This window comes from Sturnira hondurensis, unplaced genomic scaffold (genome assembly GCF_014824575.4).
Source record: "Sturnira hondurensis isolate 20B ecotype Veracruz unplaced genomic scaffold, ASM1482457v3 Scaffold0000880, whole genome shotgun sequence".
In the NCBI taxonomy this organism is placed as follows: Eukaryota; Metazoa; Chordata; class Mammalia; order Chiroptera; family Phyllostomidae; genus Sturnira; species Sturnira hondurensis.
Window position 1 is genome coordinate 7897740 of NW_028073511.1, and position 20238 is coordinate 7917977.

Consider the following 20238-nt stretch of genomic DNA (forward strand, 5'->3'; position numbering starts at 1 on the left):
ACATAACAGTTTCAACTATTTCTTCAACGATTCACGTGACTGGTCAATACCATCATAAGTTTTGTTTGTTTGGGTTTTTTTAGGGAGTTACATGGCTATTTAAAAATGGGGGAGAGACAAAGGTATATTTGTTACTTTAAAATTTGTAGCCCTGGCCAGTTCAGCTCAGTTGGTTGGAGCATCACTGTAGCCAAAAGGCTACAGGTTCAATTCTCAATCAGGGAACATGCCTAGGTTGCAGGTTCAATTCCCGGTCAGGCGCCTATGGTCTTCAGTCCAGGTACCTCCATAAGGCAACCAATCAATGCTTTTCTCTCACATCAACGTTTCTCTCTCTCCTTTCATCTCTCTCTTCGAAAGCAAAGAATTCAAAATCTGCCCAGGGGTGCAGAGAGGTAAACTAACTTTTGTATAATGTCACACGTGCTATAACACAGCCACATGGGAAAAGAACTGGGGAAAGGACCAACCAAACTTGTAAATGCTTTTTATTTTGCTTGTGAAAATTCATCAACTCATTGCCACATTTTCAGTGTGGTCACTTAGACATGTTTATTTTCTTGAAAAATGATAGAAATTCAATATATATAAGGATTAGTTTTGCCACATCTTTGCCATAAAATCGCTCTCCAACACCCCCATCTCCTCACACACATTCCAACTATGGCCTTTTTCTATTTCTGCCAGTTGTGCACAATTATCCTAGTTTCCAGACTCAGAATCATTGTTAATTCCTTCCCCTTCCTTAGTACTCTTCCAGCCAACATGCTTTTTCTATCCTTCTCTGTCTTTATAGTTAAAACCTGATTATATATCTTGGCACTAGAGAAATCACCAAAACTACCATATTGCCTTGAATTTTGCTTCATTTTTAAATTTATTTTATTTATGCTGCCCACTTCTACCAGTTCTAGTAAAATTTTAATTTTTAAAAATGTAAGTACCCACTTTCTATAATGAAAATAACAGTTGTCCTCATTCTGAGCAGTGACTGCTTTGTGGCCAATGCACTGCTGATCCGTGAAGGAAGAGCAGGAGTTTGATGAAAATAGATACGAATGTGCAAAAGGTGCAGGAATCAGCTGAAATCAAGCTCAAAGGGAAAAGGGGGGATGAAACATTTCATTTTAACACATACTGAGTATCTATTATGTATCAGACATACTTTGGTACTTCAAAAATTATAATAAGGACATGAGGAGCTCACAGCCTCAGAGAGGAGAAAGGAAAAAAGATAACTGAAATAACATAGCAGGTACAAGTGGTAGAGATTGCTATTTCCCCCCAGGATAGCTCCACACTTATTGTCAACTGATTGTGTAGCCGCCCAGATTAATAAAGACTACATTTCAGCCCTGGCTGGTGTAGCTCAGTGGATTGAGCACGGGCCTGCGAACCAGAGGATCGCGGTTCGATTCCCAGGCAGGGCACATGCCTGGGTTGCAGGCCAGTTCCCAGCAGGGGACGCATGAGAGGCAACCATACATTGACATTTCTCTCCCTCTCTCCTTCTCATCCCCTCTAAAGATAAATAAATAAAATCTTTTTTAAAAAAGACTACATTTCCCAGCTTCCAGTGCTCTTAGGTATGATTATGTGACTAAAGTTCTGGCCAAGCAGAATGTTGTCCTGCGCCTCCTGGGAAACCTTCCCAAGTCTAGGACTTGGTGGTTCATCATCCATCTCATTTGATCTGTCACCTGGTAATTCTACCTTAAAAAATTCTAATCTGTGTCATTTTTCCCCCTTGCTCCTCCCCTTTGTCCCTTCTGTTCTGGCCTAGACTGCTTACCTACTTGGTCACACAAACCGCATGACTGGCATCCCAGCCTCTCCTTTTGCCTGGACCTCTCAATTCCACAATAAGTCTCTCCTTCACATCCTAAGGAAAAATGAACTTTTTAAGAACCCAGATCAGATTACGTCCTTCCCTCACCAACAAAGTTTCATTATCCCTAATTTGAAGTCCAAAGTCCTAACAGGACAACTTATCATTTAACACTCCCCCTGCCACCAAGTTAGGTAAACGTGTACAGGTGTGGCACCCAGAGCCTTGACTTCCTTCATCCCCGTTTGGTTTTCTATCTCCACTGCCTACCAGTCCCCACAAACCTCAGGCTCCCTATGCTGATCCCATTAGATCGCTGTTTCTTAACTACCTGGTCCCTGTTATCCTCCCCAGGCTCTGTTAGGTGTTGTTTTCTTTTCACTTCCCCTGCTCTGCTTATTGAATTCCCATGAATCCAGCCTTTAAGGCCAAACTCAAATGGTACCTTATCTGAGAAGCCTTTTAAGATTTTATTTATTTATTTTTAGAGACAGGGGAAGGGAGGGAGATAGAGAGGGAGAGAAACATCAATGTGTGGTTACCTCTCACATGCCTTCACTGGGGACCTGGCCCACAACCCAGGCATGTGTCCTGACTGGGAATTAAACCGGCAACTCCTTGGTTCACGGGCTGGCATTCAATGCACTGAACCACACCAGCGAGGGCAGAAGCCTTTTCTTTTTTGTTTTGTTTTTTCTTAATCTTCACCCAAGGATATGTTTTCATTGATTTTAGGGAGAGAGAGAGAGAAACATCAATGTGAGAAATATTAATCAGTTGCTTCCCATAGGTGCCCCAGTTGGCGATGGAATCTGCAACCTAGTTTAGGTACCCTGAGCGGGACCCCAGCCCATAACCTTTTGGTGTACAGAAATGACACTCCAACAAACCAAACCACCCAGCCAGGGCTGAGAAGCCTTTTCTAATGTCTAATGTCCTCTGTACTTTCTCTACCCTCATTTGAACAGGCTTAGTTGTTCCTTCCTCTGGTTCTTTCCCTCATGTGGCTGTGTGATAGCATGTATGACATTATACTAGAGTAAGTTTACTTCTCCGTGTCCCTGGGCAGCTTTTGAGTTCTTTGGGCCGAAGTTCATAACTTAATCATCTTTATAGCTCCCTAGTCAAAAGTCAAGATATTGACATGGCTCAATAGATACTTGCTGAGTGAAACAAACTCAGAAAAGTTTGACAAACAATAGTTAACACACCTGGTGTACCTTTCCTTTTTTCAAGTCTTACATCAAACATCCTGAGTTGTGTTGTATAAACAATAACAGATTTAATCTTGTCTGTTACCAAATCGCCATGTCCCGAACTAGGGTGGAACAACTTGTCTGCGACTCTGTTTCCGAAGAAGAATTCATTTAAAAACTTGCTGTTCTTTGGCCTAAGAAGAAAAAGCAGCCATTCAGTAAGAGATTGCAAAATTAAGTGGATGAGCACGAGTTTGATCAAATCTCCATGGTGACAAAGAAGGCACTTTGGGGTAAGATCAAATAGGAAGAGAATTGCCAAACAGGTTGGGTTTCAGAGGCTTCCTTTTCTCTTGGATGATAAGAGAGGGATAATTTGAAAACTAGAATAGCCAGGCCTTTGAAGGTATAACACCTTTGTCTCATTCCCAAGAACAGTGAGATGATGAAATTGTTTTCTTTCTTTGAAGGAGACAGCCGGCTATACTGTGAAAAGTGGAACTCACCTTGAATTCCCCATTATCCACGTGCTTTAGAAATCCACACCTCTAACGTTTTCATTTTACCATAAGCTTTTCCCTCAGAGCCCCGAATAGCTTCTCCTGTGATGGGAGAGTTGATGAGAAAATAGACCTCATTGAATAGTTCAAGTGAAAGAGGATGGGCTTGGGGAGCCACCAGACGTGGATCGTTTGTGTACCACTTAGTTGAGTAGGTTTAGGAAGGGCCTTAGTATATTTATTGAGTTAGTTTCCTCATTTGTAAGAGAGTAAGAACTAGTGGTGGTATGAGGAATAAACGAGAGAAAATATGTAAAATTCCCAGCACAGTGCTTGTCCCTCAGTATGTGCTCAGTCAATTAACTCCCCTTCTCCAATCCCCTTTTGAGATAATCTTTCATTAGCTACTTTAATTCAAGAAGAAATGTGAAATCGAAAAATTTTTAATTCCTTCAGAAATGCATTAGAATTTGGCATGAAGATGGATAGAAAACATGATGACTCTGGTATCATGTGATAGAGTGCCAAAGAAATGTTAGGGTGGTCAATGAGGTGGGCTGTGAGAGAATTCAAAAAGAAAAGAAAGTGTAGAGAAAAAAAGTTTTTATTCACTCTCCAAGAAAGAAAGTGGGGGTGTGGAGAGATACACCTGCATTGAGGGGTGGGGCTTTGAGTTTTTATTGCATTACAATTGGATTAAAAGGGTGGGGGTGGCTGCCGTGCGGCCCCAGGGCTGTGGGGAGTTCCAGTGGAGGAACTGTAACCAGAGGCTTACAGTTCCTGCCCCTGTCGTCTTCTGCCTGTGGCTGTAGGGACCGGTTAGTTCTGTTCTTGCTTCCAGTAGTTTCCAGTCCTGGGAACAGGCTCAGAAGGGTAAAAGGGCAATCGTGGTTAATCAGGTCACAGGCCTGCTAGGAAATGGTGCCACAATAGCAAATGGAGCTGGCTTTGTCCTTTCAGAAAAGTGTAATATTTGAAAGATCTTATTTCTGATCTTGGCTTTGGCAGTAGCCAGCAGTGTGAATTTGAACAAGTCAATGCAATTCTGTTCATTCATGTGGGTTCTCTTTCAAGGTTCCCAATGTACAAAATGATGAATGTAGGCCAAGTGATCTTTTATGACCCTTTCTATGACTGAAGTTCTGGGATTAGCATTGCCTCATCTGGAATACTTTCTCCAGCTGGGTGTTCAAATTGCTTGAAGTAAGAAGGCAGAGAGGACTGAAGACGGAATTTTGGGAGCAGGACAACCAAATAGATGCTGGGAGATGGGGAAGGAAGCATGGAGTACGATTAGCCTCTGTCTAGGAGTTGTTTGTCCAGTTGGAATGATCAAGTCATTGGCTTCTCCAGTTTTCGATCTTGCTCTCTGGCTGATCGCCTTTCATCCACTCAATCACCAGAGAGTTATGTAGGGCAGGCTTCTGCTGAGCACTGTGCTAAGAGGCAGGGTTGCAGACAGAATATCAAGTAAGTTCCCTGCTTTCCAGAAGCTATCAATGAGTTCAGATAGATTAGATGAACATGCATGAAAGTTTGGCTCAGCTATAATTTAGTGCCAAGATGTGTGGCCCGAACTGTATCTGTAAACAAAGGCACAGAGACAAAGAGATGTCATTTTTCTTTTTAAGCTCTAAAACCAAACACCTTGTCCTTTTCTCCCCCTCGGCCCTGCTGAGCCTGCCCTGTGTTCTCCGCAGGCTTCCTGATCTATCTACCTTTCTCTGCTCTCCTAGTCTGGTGTCCCTCTTCCTACTGTCGCTCCATTTGTCCCAGAGTCATCCCCAGAGTCCTCACGCCGTGGCTCACCATCTTCACCTTACAACATTTATCTATTTTGGCAGAAGCCCTGTCTCTGTTTTCCCACATCCGTGTTTGTACAGAAGCCCCATCCTTGCTGACTGAACTCCGGGCCATGCTACCTCAGCTTGGGCCTTCCTCAGTGGCAGTCATGCTTTTTTCTTCTACTTCTCTTTCCTCAGAGCCCCTGTCCCAATCTCCGCCCCTTCACCCTCATCGGATAGTCTTGGCTTCATGTTGCTGCAATGAAATCTTCCTCCACTTTCTTCTTCAGAGGTCTGAGTCATTCTCTATCTTTCCAAGCCTTTTCTTTCTTTACTTCTATTTCTTGCCAGGACTGACGCTTTCTTTTATGATCTTGAGTTCCCTGCTCCAGTCTTCTCTAAGATTGCAGCTCCTTTTCTCCCTGTATCTTAAAAAATCTCTTTTCTTTTCCTCCATCTATAAGATGTCCAAAATCTTAATCCATAAGTTTGTAAATAATTGCTTAAACGAAAGAAACCATTATGCTTTACCATTCTCCACTTCTTTTCTAAATGAACCAACACCTCTTTTGCTATCACTGATTTGGTCTTTTTAACAGCACCACACTTTTCCCGTCCACAGGCCTGATTCCCAAAATGAACCCCCGTCTTTTTTTGCCTTCTCACATCCCCTACCTCCCCCTAGCCCAGCACCTACTTTGCTGCTAAGACCTGTACTTTAGCAAAGTCTCCTGTGTCTCAGTATGTCTTTCCATTTCTTTTGATGGGGGCTCAAACGTTGGAAAAATTTTAGTTTTGGGTAACAGCCAATAAGCTTAGCAATCAGTGTAGGTAAAAATCTATTATTTCAGGAACTGAAGGTATAACCCACCTGGACTCCAGGGAGACCATAAGCAATTCCATCTTTGTGCCTCAAAGACTGCAAGCAATCAAGATGGTATCTGAACCATTATACTCCAGGATGACACACAGATAAAGACACCCCCCCCCCCACCTCACCTCCTAGGACACAAATGAAAGAATGCAGCAGCTTTTTATCTGATTAACTTTTTCCCTGAATTCCAATCCCCTCACCTACATTTTTCTTCTCCTTATAAAAAGGGTCCATTAAAAATGGAATTTCAGACGGTCTGTCAGGGTACAAACTCACTGTGCTCTTGGCATTTGAATAAAGTGCCATAAAGATTCAATCCCTGTCTCTGTTTATCGGGTCTGGTAGTGACAAGCAGGGCAAATTCTGGCTTTTATGGTTTCACTTTCTACAAACAATCTCATTGGAGTTTTTACCAACTTCCTTTGCTGCATTAATTGGCTTGACTATTGTGCTACTTTTCTCTCGTCCATCTCTTCTAACACTGCTACCGAGCACGGCCACACGATGCTTCCTGTACCACACTTTGATTATTTCTCAGAACTGCTGGAGAACCCTCAATGGCTCCCCATGGATTGAACAACCAAGTATAAAATTTTCATTTTGACAATCAAGGCTTTCCATGATAGGGTCTCAGCATCACTTTTATGCATCATCATCACCTGCTTAGCTACAGAGAGCATGAGTTTTTCACTTCCTAGAGCATGCCATGTGTTTTCTTACTGAGCGATTGTGTTTAGTCCACTTTCTCTGCCTGGAATCTCTACCAGTTGAAACCAGTCAAGGCTCATCTTAATATTTTACTTCTATTTACTTTTATTCAATTTGATAGGGAAACTCAATATTTAAAGATTTTAAGATTTTAGCCTTAGTTGATAGGCTTAAGTGATTAATGCAGGTGGAAAGCTGTTTATTCCAGGAACTGGAATGCATGACCCTGTGACTCCAGGGAACCTGACAGGCAATTCAACCTTTGTGCCCTAGGGTGTCTGCAAATGATGGAGTTGGAGACTGAGCCCTTGTGTTCCAGGGAGGGAAGTCCATGACTCAAATTGCCCCAGGATTACAACGCTTATCTGATTAACCTTTCCCTAAACCCCTTACCTATGCTCACATTCTCCCTATAAAAAAGATTTGCTTGAGATGAGATGTTAAAATGGTTGTTGACTTCTCAGATCACAGTCTTCTGAATACATCGCCCATAAAGACTCCATCCTTGTCTCTGCTTATTGGTTCTGGTAGTGACAGGCAGCATACACATCATTTCTGGTTTCAAATTCAGCAAATATTTTCTGAGGACTATGTTGAATGTATTATGCTAGGTAGTGTGAGTATACAGTGGTGAATAAAGGTGACTTCTGCCTTCAAGGGGCTGGTAATATTATTAAAAAGACATATTATTGGGAACACAAATATGTTCAGATTTTTTTAAAGATTTTTTTTTTAGACAGGAGGAGAAGGAGAAAAAGAGGAAGAAAAATATCAATGTGGGATTGCCTCTTTCGCATCCCCTACCAGGGACCTGGCCCGTAATCGAGGCATGTACCCTGACCAGGAATTGAACTGGTGACCATTTGGTTTGCAGGCTAACATTCAATCCATTGAGCCACACAACCAGGGCAATATGTTCAGATTTTGACACTCCATACTGAAAGCCTAGCTAAAGCTTGGCAACAGATCATGCAATGCATGTTTGTTGAATGGCTGAATGGTTATTATGTGAGAGGCAAACAGAGTGCATGCTGTGCATAGTACACAGAAATGGGAAATAAAGATTCACTTCAACTGAGGGCCCATCTGGGAAGGCCTAAAGCAGAAGCTGAATGTCTATCAGAGGAACACATTGCAAAGTAAGTGAAACCAGAAAAGCTGGTTTTCAATGCTACCTGTCACCTACCAGAACCAATAAGCAGAGGCGGGGATAGAATCTTTATGGGTACTTAAATCAGATGGCTGGCGATCTGAGAAGACAGCGGGTTTTTACCTTAACAGACTGTCTGAGATTCAACCAATCCTTTTTATAAGGAGAAGAAAGGTGAAAGTAAGGGGATTCGAATTCAAGGAAAAAATTAATCAGGTAAAAAGCTGCTTCTTTATCTGTGCCCTGGGCAATGGTCTTTATCTGTGTGCCCTGGGTGTGGGCATCTCACTTTGGAGTAACATGGCTCAGATATCATCTTAATTGCTTGAGACTTTCTGAACACAAAGGTGGAACCGATTAAGGTCTCCTAGAGTCAAGGTGAGTCATATCTTGAGTTACTGAAACAATAGCTTTTTACATACATTGATTACTAAGTTTATTAGCTATATTACCTGAAACTAAATTATTTCCAATATTTGAGCCCCTCATCGTAAGTGGTTAGGAGTCTAGGTACAATAGGAAGCTAGATTAGATACTGTTGTTCTGAAAGTCCAGCTGCCAGTTAAAGGGGAAGTGGGTCAAACAGACTTCTCTCTCCTGAAAATTCCCACCTATTTCTTGGGCCAGCTCTCTGTGCACAGTCCTTTCTTGCATCTCTCCTCTTCCCAACATCCCTACACTTCTCCAAACTTTCCTGGGATCTGTCCCTAGGAAATCCCAAACTATTTTACATAGAAGAAACTTCTTATCCTAGAGAAGGTATATTTTACTTTGTTACGTAGAGCTCTGTTGATACCAGTGGACCTTGTCTTTTAATTAGGCAGTATGCAAAACAAAGGACTCCTTTTCACCATTTGCTAACTTCACATGAAGAAACTCACAATTATTAACAACCACACATAAAACAAAAGCAAACCAAGAGGACAGCTAAATCAGGAGAGGAAACATAGAAATGAAGAACACATGGAGGGTTAGCAACAGGGGAGTGGGAGGAGGAAAAGGGGGGAGAAGGTACAGAAAATAGCATAGACAGTAAGTAGAAAATAGATAGGGGGAGGGCAAGAATAGTAGGAGAAATATAGAATCTAAAGAACTTGAGACACGTGATTATAAACTAAGGGGGGGAGAATGGTGGGGGAGGGAGTGTGCGGGTGGAGGGGAATGAAAGGGGGGGAATAGAACAACTGTAATGGTATAATCAATAAAATATATTTAAAAAAAGAAACCTGATTCCATTTATAACAATAGCAAGGTGGGGGGTTTGGGGTGCTGTAGTCAGAGTGTCACTAACAACAACACATACTGAACATTTACTATGTACTAGTCAGCATATGAGTCCTTTACATGCATTATCACATTTGATCCACCCAATAAACTTTTAGATTGTGTATTATTGGAATCATCACCCCCATCTTATAGATGGGCAGACTGTGGCTTATAGAGGTTTTCTAACTTACCTATGGTCACATTCCTAGCCACTGGCTTCATAGCTCACCTGCTTAGCCAATACACAGGAGATAGCTTCACAATGATAGGTTGTCGATTGTAGATTTTTTTGTATGAGTAGATACACCAGCATGTCTCTTGAGCCATTCTTTTGCTTTTGGAAATGATAAAAGCAGCAAAGCTTCTGACAAATGGACAGAGAAAAACTGGATCCAGAGTCCCTTACTTATGCAATGGAAATTTAGGCAAGGTTATCACACACACCCCTATTTAGCATCCCACACACACAACCTGCCTCGCCCCTTCAAGGGCCTTTAAGATTTTTTGGATGACTGGCCTGTAGCAACTAAATTGAGAAACAAAAGCATCTTTTTCTCCAGAGGAAAGTTTCCCTTCTGATTAAATCGTTTCACTTTTATTCCCCATAGCACTTACTAAATATAGTGTTTTACAAGGGGTGACCCAAAAGTCTTGGTGCAGTTTGAAACTTAAGTACTTTTGGAAAAATATTTTTTAACCTTTTTGTACAGTTGCTACTTTTTTTTCTGAAATTACACATTTAATTATAGTTTTTGTCTTTCTAAATGAAGATGGCAAACATTGACCAAAGCAAAAAAATTAAAATAAAACATTATCCAAAATTCACCAAAATGAATAAAAGAGAAATTGAAATAATACACTTTCCAAAGATTTGGTGTTGGTGGTGGTGGTATTTGTAACACATACACTCATGAAGAAATGAAAGCTTAAACTGCATTAAGATTTTAGGATGTCCTGCTCACAATATGCCTTAGAATAAATCAAAGTAATTTGCTTATATCTGAAGTCACTTCCCAAAGAACATGAACACTCAAAGTTTGCTCAAAAATAATCATTTTACCAAAATATCTAAAATATTTAAAAGTCTTAGATTAATCAACAATGTGGTGTCACTTTGCAAGGTTCTTAGGCATCTATCTCTCTTCACAGCACTAAAACTAATGCTAAATAAATAATTCAAAACAGTGAGCACAATGGATCTTTTAACTGATTTATGAACAGTGTTGTTTGAAAATCCATTCTACTTATATGTCTTGTCCTCAAATCAGTTTAACTATCTTTAATATAAAGCCGTTTACTATTTTTTAAAGATTTCATTTCTTTATTCATAAAGAGAGGGGAGGGGAGCAAGAAAGAGAGGGAGAGAAACATCAATTTGGGAGAGATACATCTATCTACTGCCTTTCACATGCTCCTCAAAGTAGGAGCTGGCCTGCAACCTAGGCATGTGCCCTGACTGGGAATCAAACCAGCGACCTTTTGGTTTGCAAGCCAGGGCTCAATCCACTGAGCCACACCAGCCAGGGCAAGCTGTTTACTATTTTTAAAAGTAAGGGTTGATCTCACCTTTAACAAGAACCTAATCGATAAAATGAGCAAGTAAGCAAAGCATAGCCAAAGACACTGAAATTGAGAACAGGCTGACAGTGACCAGAGGGGAGAGAGGAGGGGATAATGGAGGAAAAGGGGGAAGGGTTTACAGGAACAGTTATAAAGGACACATGGACAATGACAAGGGGGGATGGAAACAGAAGAAGGAGGTGGGAGGGCTGGGGGGTAAGGAGGGGTGGGGGGGAAAAGGCAAAAAACTATACTTGAACAACAATAAAAAATGTTAAAAAGTGAAAAAAATACATTATCCCCAAAAGTTCCCTCATGTTCTTCCCCACCAGGCCCTATGCAAGGGCAATTACTGACCATCTTTCCGTCATTATACACTGTTTTGCATTTTCCAGAGAATTTTATATAAATTGAATTATATCATGTATAAAAAATAAAAATAAAAGTAAGGTTTGAAAATGCTTTTAATGCCTCTATTGCCTTGGCCAGCTCCCCCTTTGAGGGAGGGCAACGTCCAGATGTATCAAGGTTGCAGGTTTGATCCCTGGTCAGGTCCGAGCACATACTAGAATCAACCAATGACTGTATCAGTAGGTGGAACAACAAATCTATGTTCTCTCCACCCCCTCTCTCAAATCAATAAGCAAACAATTGAGAAAGGAAAAGAAGGAGGAAGAGGAGGAGGAGAAAATGCCTTTATTGGTTGGTAAATTGGCATTTTCTGTAATTTTTTTTCTCTTAGAAGCAATTGTAAAAAAATGAGTTTCATTTTATGGCATTAAATTACTGTCTCCCTAACAAAGTAATTACATCTGTTTACCAGCAATGGAAGGAAAAACACATGCCTTCAGTTCTATTGCTTCTTTTTCAGATTCTCCTGTCCCCTGGGCGGAGACAGAGGGCTTTACAAAGCAGAGAACAGAATGTAGGGGTGGGGAAGCCAGGGCTGAGGATTGGAGTGTGAACTCTGCAGAGCTCAGAGAAGTATAGAACTTACAATTTCAGTTTGGAAACTTTTCTAGGAGCAATTAAGAACTTTTCACAAGTACTTTACATTCATCCTGTGAGGCACAAAATCTTAACCATATTTACAGATGAAGAAACAGTTTTTTGGAGAAACTAGCAACTGGTGCAAGATCACACAACCAAGTGATAAAGATAAAGTCCCACTCAGCTGCTTGTGGATGACACCTGCGGGTGGCAGGAGCAAAGATGCGCTTTCAGAAATGCAGCTTTCTCCGACTAGTATCAAAAAATTTGACCCTCACTGGAGACAGCTCTCTAAATTCACTATGCTTATTGTCGCCCCCCACTCCATTATTATATATCCAAACTATGGAAAGATTAATTTTGCTTTTTTATTCCTTTACTACCTATTAATTTCAAATATTGATTAAAGTACCCACTATGGGCTAGCCGTGGTTCTGAGAACATGGCAATAGACAAAACAAACAATAACTCCTAACATCATGAAATTTACTAAGAAATAAAAATAAATACTCCAGTTATTTTTAATGGGCTGAATTGTGTCTGTCCCCCCAAAATTCATATATTAAGGTCCTGATGGCCAGCACCCGATAACGTGGCTGTGTTTGGGGCAGGGCCTTTAAAGAGGTACTTGATGTACAATGAGGTCATTAGGGTAGGCCCCAATCCATATAACTGACATTCTTTTTTTTTTTTAGTTTGATACTATTTTATTGTACTTATTTTTAAATATTTTGTTTTATGTTTAACTATTACCACTTGGAACACTTTTTTCCAGTTTTACTAAGGTATAACTGACAAAAATATGATATATTTAAAGTACATAACATGATGATTTGATATATGTACAAATAAATTCAACATACACAAAGGGTTCCCGCAAGAAACTGGCCTCCTTACCAGCAGAGGTGAGGACAGACTTGCACAGAAGGAAGACCACATGGGGACACAGGGAGAGGACAGCCGCCTGAAGCCAAGGAGAGGAGCCTCAGAAGAAACCCAGTCTGCCGACAACTTGATCTCGGAGTTCTAATCTTCAGAACTGAAAGAACATAAGTTTTGCTGTTTAAGCAGCCCAGTCCGTGGTACTTTGTTACGGCAGCCCCAGCAAAGTAATACAATGATATGGTATGATAGTGACAAGTCAAACCAGAAAAAGAGAGGTTGCAATTTTAAACAGTGCGATTGAGGAAAATGGTATTTGCCTAAAGATCTGAGGAAACTGAGGGAGGGAGCCATGCCTGTGTCTGAGAGACACAGCACCTGCAGAAGCCCTGGGCTGGAGTGCTGGTTTTTTGAGGAACCTTGAGAAACCTAAGTGCCGGTGAGTGGCTGGAGATAAGATCAGTGAGATAACAGGCTCCAGATCCTGGAGGGCCTGAGCCCTGGCTGCAACTTCTCCCAGTGAGTCAGGTAGCTGATGATCAGCGTTTCACGATCTGATGTGTGTTTGTCTGGATCAGTCTGGCAGTTGTGTTGAGAATAGACTGTAGGAGAAGGGGGTACCACTAAGATACGCTACTGAAATAGCCCAGACTGGAGAGGATGGTGGTTTAGATGAGGGTTGGAGACAAGGTACCAATCTTCCCCAACATCCTGCTATCCAAATCCTTGAATATACAAACCCTAAGCACCCATAGAAAGAACAGTTAGGTTATATGGTTCTAAACACACACTCTTTTCATGCAAGAATGGCTGCTTTGCATTATAGTTATTCTAGTCATTTTTGTAAGACTGTATGTGCTCCAGCAGGAGCACAAGCCACTTGAAAGTGGAGATCTTTCTCATTCATGTTTGTAATCCCCACTTTGGGGGTGGTGCAAACCTGGAACAATGTTCTCCATACAAAGGCTTGATAAATATTTGCCCATTTACTTCAAGATTAGCCATATCCAACCTTTTTTCTGGGATACGTTGCCTTAAGTTGATGTAAAAGTAAAAATAGATTTGCAAAACTTGCCATGCCCTTCAAGAATTTGCATTCTGAATCAAAAAACTATGGTACATATACACAATGGAATTCTATGCCGCAGAAAGAAGGAAGGAGCTCCTACCTTTCGCAACAACATGATGGAACTGGAAAGCATTATGCTGAGTGAAATAAGCCAGGTGTTGAAGGACAAATACCATATGATCTCACCTTTAACAGGAAGCTAAACAACAAAACAAACAAGCAAGCAAAATATAACCAAAGACACTGAAATAGAGAACAGGCTGACAGTGACCAGAGGGGAGAGGGGAGGGAATTTCAGGGGAAATAAGGGAGGGATTTAGAGGAACATATATAAAGGATACATGGACAACAACTGAGAAGGGTGGAAATAGGAGGGAGGGGGGAGCATGGGGGATGGGATGGGATGGGAGTAATAGACAGAAAACTGTACTTGAAAAATAATTAAATAAATTTAAAAAATAATTTGCATCCTAAGAGAAAGAGAGGAAAGGAAAAAGGGGAGAGAAGAAAGAGAATATCACGTAGACTTTTTCTTCCTTCCTTTTTTATATTTTTTAAAGATTTTATTATTTATTTTTAGAAAGAGTGGAAGGGAGAAAGAAAGAGAGGTAGAGAAACATCAATATATGAGAGACACTTGGATGGGTTGCCTCTTGTCCTGCAATCCAGTCATATGCCCTTACAACAGGATGCAGTCAAGAGGGGGACCCCAAATAGGAATTTGGAATGGGGTCCAGAAGTCAAGGTGTCCAGGAAATATTAGAAAGATACATAGGATGTCCTCACACACACACCCTTGCCCCCACCCCACAAGTGTGAGTTGGGGGAAGGGACACAGGAGCCATTGAGTGTTGCTTTGCATAGCAACAGCTTTGCAGCTAACCTCTGGTGTGGTCATTTAACGTATCTATATAACCTTTAACTGGTTTCATAGATATGTTAAATAACTGTGGCCATGCTTTGAGCCAAGGAGAAGGGAGTGACTTCCACCGAAAACATACTGGGAGACAACTACCCCTGGTTACAGCACCTGTGTGAGAGCCTGGAGATGATTGGCTCCATACCATGGGGCCACACCTGCCCAGATTTACCATGACAGCCCAGAAAAGCCACAAAATATGGGAGTGCTGGCAAGTGTAGCCGATTGTGGGAGGAGTCTGAAAGGGGGCTGCAGAGGAAGGTTGGTGTGGGGATTTAAACCCAGATGCAGCAGCCATCCAAGAGAACCAGGTAGCTTTGCCGAGAGAGAACCACGCAGTTTTAGAGTGCTCTCTTTGGCCGCATGGCTTAAGAAGTGGAGATCCTGACAGTGACACAGTTGATGGTGCTGGGAGCCTGAATCACAGACTGCAGCTTTTCCTAAGACACAGTACCCCAGATAAGGGCAGAGAGAGAAGGAAGGACTGTGTGGGTCTATTGGTATCTTAAAAGACTTTAATATTTTAATGAAGACATTAGGTCACTACTCTAAGTCTGTATAGCTTTAAATAAACATTTCCTTTCCTTTTCACAAATCTCTGGCACTGAAAGATGTCTTTCCTCTGGCGGTGGACAATGCGAACCTAGTGGGGGGGTCCATTCAGTAATAGTATATCATACCCCACTTGGCCCTGGTCTGTAACACCCTGACCGGGAATCAAATCAGCAACCATTTGGTTCACAGGCCAGCACTCAATCCACTGAGCCACACTAGCCAGGGCTCTTCCTTTCTTTCTTAATTTCTTCCTACCTTTTCTTCTCCTTTTCATTGCTTTAGGTTTGGTATCATACTTGCTATGAACACTGAAACATTATCTTAGAAAAATGTCAACATTTAATTTAAATCTTTTTGGTATATTTGTTTTCTCTAAACATCTTTAGAATATCATATAGCTGTTTTTTAAAAAACTGAAAGGGAGAAAGGGAGGAAGGGAGGGAGGAAGTGAGGTAGAGTTCAAAAGGCGGGAGAATGGGTGTTCGCTAGATACATCCCCATTAATTAATTCCTACACTCATGAGCTGAATATTTTTGTATTTATTTTTACACACAAGAAAATACTCAGATGTAAAGAAATGTAATTATATACTAAAGTTACACAGCTATTATTTAAGTTCCAGAGTCAAAACTTAAACTCAGGCCTGCCTAATTGGCCCACTCTTTTTTTAAAAAATAAATTAAAATTAAAATAAATTAAATAAATTAAATTTAATTTAAAAATTTTAATTTAATTTATTTATTTGTTTACATTTTTATTTTTAAGTATATTTTATTGATTATCCTATTATAGTTGTCCCATTTTTCCTCCTCTATTTCCTTCTGCCCAGTACCCTGATTCTGTCCAGCAATCCCCTCATTAGTTCATGTCCATGGATCATACTCATGAGTTCTTTGGCTTCTCCATTTCCCATACTATTCCCAACACCCCCTGCCTATTCTGTGCCCAACAGCTATGCTTCTTATTCCCTGCTCCTTCTCCCCCATTCTGCCCCCACCCTCTCCCTGCTGACATCTGTCTGTGTGATCTTCATCCCTAAGACTCTGCTTCTATTCTAGTTGCTTGCCAAGTTTGTTTTTGTTTTTTTAGATTCTGTTGTTGATAGTTGTGCATTTGTTGTCATTTTACTATTCACACTTTTGATCTTCTTGCCAGTTCTTTCTTGCCTGCAATGTTTCTTTTGAAAAATCCGCCCATAGTTTTATGGGAACTCATTTGTAGGTAACTCTTTTTTCTCTTGCTGCTTTTAAGATTCTCTCTTTATCTTTAATCTTTGGCATTTTAATTATGGTGGGTTTTGGTGTGGCCCTCCTTGGGTCCAACTTGTTTGGGACTCTCTGAGCTTCCAGAACTTGTATGTCTATTTCCTTCACTGAAGAGGGGAAATATTCTTTCATTACTCTTTCAAATACATTTTCCATTTCTTACTCTTCCTCTTCTCTTTCTGGCACACCTGTGATTCAGATGTTGGTTAATTTAAAATTGTCCCAGAGGTTCCTAAACCTCTCCTTATTTTTTTTATTCCTTTTTCTTCTTCCTGTTCCAATTGACTACCTCCCTTTAGTTCCAAATCGTTGATTTGAATCATGGCTTCCTTCCCTTCACTGTTGGTTCTGTATATATTTCTCTTTATTTCACTTTGTATAGCCTTCACTTCTTCCTTTGTTTTGTGGCTATACTGAGTCATTCCTCTGGGCATCCTTATCATCAGTATTTTGAACTCTGCATCTGATAATTTGGCTATCTCCATGTCACTTAGTTCTTTTTCTAGAGTTTTGATCTGTTCTTTGATTTGGGCCATCTTTCTCAATCTGGCAGCCTTCCTGCATTTCTGTGTATTAGGTAGAGCTACTTTGGCTTCACTTATTAGTGCACCTGTTATATTGTAAAGGGAGTAAGTAGCCTTAGGTGTTCACCAGGTACAACCTGCTTCACTGCTTTGTGGTACTGTATGTGGGGGAGGGGTCAGAGAAGGAATAATGCCACTTGCTCAGCTCTCTCCCCATTTCGTCACTCCTCTCACTTTCCATGAGTGTCTGATGCCCTTCTGGCTGTTGTCTTGGTGATGATTCTCAGAGTGAGTGGGTTTGCATATATTCTAGGACCCTGTGGGCCTTTTAAACAAACTCTCTGAGAAACCAGAAGTTTTTTTTCACCATGTCAACCCCCACTGGCTTTTACAGCCAGAGGTTATAAGGCTTTATTTTCCTGGCGCTGGAACCCTGGGCTGCATAGTCTGGACTGGGGCTGGGATCACTTGCTCCCCAGTTGTCCCTCCTGGTTTTTATCTGCCACATGTGAACATGGGACTGCCTGTTCCACTGGCTGTCACCGAAACTGCCTCCTGCTGCCACTGCCTGTCTCTTCCTTGCAGCACCATACCATGTCCTCTGTCCCTCCTACCCATCTGGATGAATGTTTATTTTTTAAATCCTTGGTTGTTAGACTTCTATATAGTTTGTTTTTTTCTGGCAGTTCTGGTTGTTTTTTGTTTTTAGATTGATTATTATCCTTATAGCTGTGGAAGGAGGCAAAGCAAGTCTACCTATGCCTCCATCTTGGTCAGAAGTCTAGTCTACTCTTTGTATTCCTTTTAAAAATATGCCAGAATGATTAAATTTGTCAAAAAGTTACATTTTTTAATTTTTATTTTTAATTACAGTTTACATTCAATATTATTTTGTATTAGTTTCAAGTGTATAGTATATGGTAAGAAAATCATATACTTTACAAAGTGTTTTCCCCAATATTTCCAGTACCCACCAGGTGCCATACATAGTTATTACAATATCATTGACTATATTCCCCACACTGTACTTCACTGTGACTATTTTTAACTACCAAATTTCTTCTTAATCCCTTTACCTTTTTCTTCCAGTCCTCCCTCCCCTCTGGCAACCATCAGTCTGTTCTTTGTATCTATAAGTCTATTTCTATTTTGTTTCTTTCTTTTGTTCTTTAGATTCCACGTGTAAATGAAATTATATGGTATGTCATTCCTTGTCTGGCTCATTTCACTTAGCATAGTACCTTCTAGGTCCATCCAAACTGTCTCAAATAGCAATATTCTGTTCTTTTTTATGGTCCAGCAATATTCCATTGTATACATGAACCACTACTTTTTAATCCACTTATCTATTGATAGGTACCCACATTGCTTCTATATCTTGGCCAGTGTATAATAAATAACTCTGCAATGACCATAGGGGTACATACATTGTTTTGAATTAGTGTTTTGGTTTTTCTTTGGGTATATACTCAGGAGTGAATTTGCTGGCTCATAAAGCAGTTTCATTTTTCATTTTTGTTTTGTTATTAATATTGAGTTTTATATTCTCATTTCTCTTTTTTAAAAAAGATTTTATTTATTTATAGAGAGAGGAGAAGGGATGAAGAAAAAGAAGGAGAAAAACATCAATGCACAAAAAGAACATCAATGATCGGTTGCTTCCTGCAAACCTCCAACTGGGGACCCAGAGCACAACTGAGGCATGTGTCCTGACCGGGAATCAAACTGGTGACCTTTCGGTTCACAGGCCCATGCTCGATTCACCGAGCCATGTCATCCAGGGCACCTTTTCAGTTCTCAATTTTGACCAGTGTAATGACTGAATTTCACATTCAGGGCCCCGTTTTAATCTTTCATATTCTCAAAAAATAAACATCCCAACTCTCTGACATTTCAACTACAGGACACAGGCAGGGCTGAGCCACTCCTGCTGGGGACAGTCAAGGACTGTTTTATTCCCCCCCCAAAACAAAATAAAGGAGTTAAATTTCACTAAACAGTCTCTAACTGCTCATCCAAATAGGGTTGTCCAACTTTCTGGCGTGTCTGGGCTACACTGGAAGGAGAAGAGTCCTCTTGGGCCACACATTAAATACACAAACACTAATGAAAACTGAAGAGCAAAAAAAGGTCTTAAGTAAATTTATGATTTTGTGTTGGGCCACATTCATAGCCATCCTGGGTTGCCTGCAGCCTGCGGACCACAGATTGGACACCCATGCAAGTCATGAATCTACTAAAGTTGTGAGGGGATGAGGATTGAAGCATCTTTTCATTACAGTAGCTTCCCCCGCATTAAGGAAGATAGGTTATAAGAACTTACTCCTTCCTTGTTATGGAAATGAATGAATATTGTGGCTTGCCCTAACAAGGATCATGACAACAAAAGAGACACTAAAGTGGAACAGGGTGGGGATGAGAACTGAGCCAATTGGAAAATAAAATAGCCAAAAATACAGTCTGAGAAGCAGATGGGCTGAAGCAGTCAAGACTGAATTAGGAGGGCCTGAGGTTTGCTTCATTCAAACTAGTCCTAATCACATTACTTGAGTGTACTGAATGGGCCCGGTGCCTTTTCTCCAAATGATGTTGACACATATCTACTCAAACAAATTAATGCTCCCATCTTCACTGGCTTCTTTGGTGGGAAGGACAAGCACACATGCTGACCAGAATAGACAGGAGAGGGCACAGCAGCAGGATAAAAGGAAGCAGACATAACATAAAATTTAGCTAACCTTCCCCTCACCACAGGGTAATAACAAAACTCCCAACTACATACAGAACTGCTCCTGCCTCATGTCTCTCTGTCTTGCCTTCTCACTGCACATTCTATGTGCCAACCATATGTATTTCTTAGAAGTTCAATTAGATTTCCTGCTATTCCTTGCCTTTGTGCCTTTGTATATTTTGTTCTCTCTGCAGGAAAAGTCTTAATTCCCTTACTGATCCAGTGAATACTTTTTTTGCCTGTAAGACATGAGTTAAAACTCATGTCTCCCACTAGAATATAAACACCAATAGGACAGGTGTTTGTCCACAACTATACACCCAATGGCTAGAACGGTGTCTGACACTTAGCTACTCTTAGTGAATGTTAGCTGTATGGAAGGGTGGATGGATGGATGGATGGATGGATGGGTGGACAGATGGATGGATGGACGCTC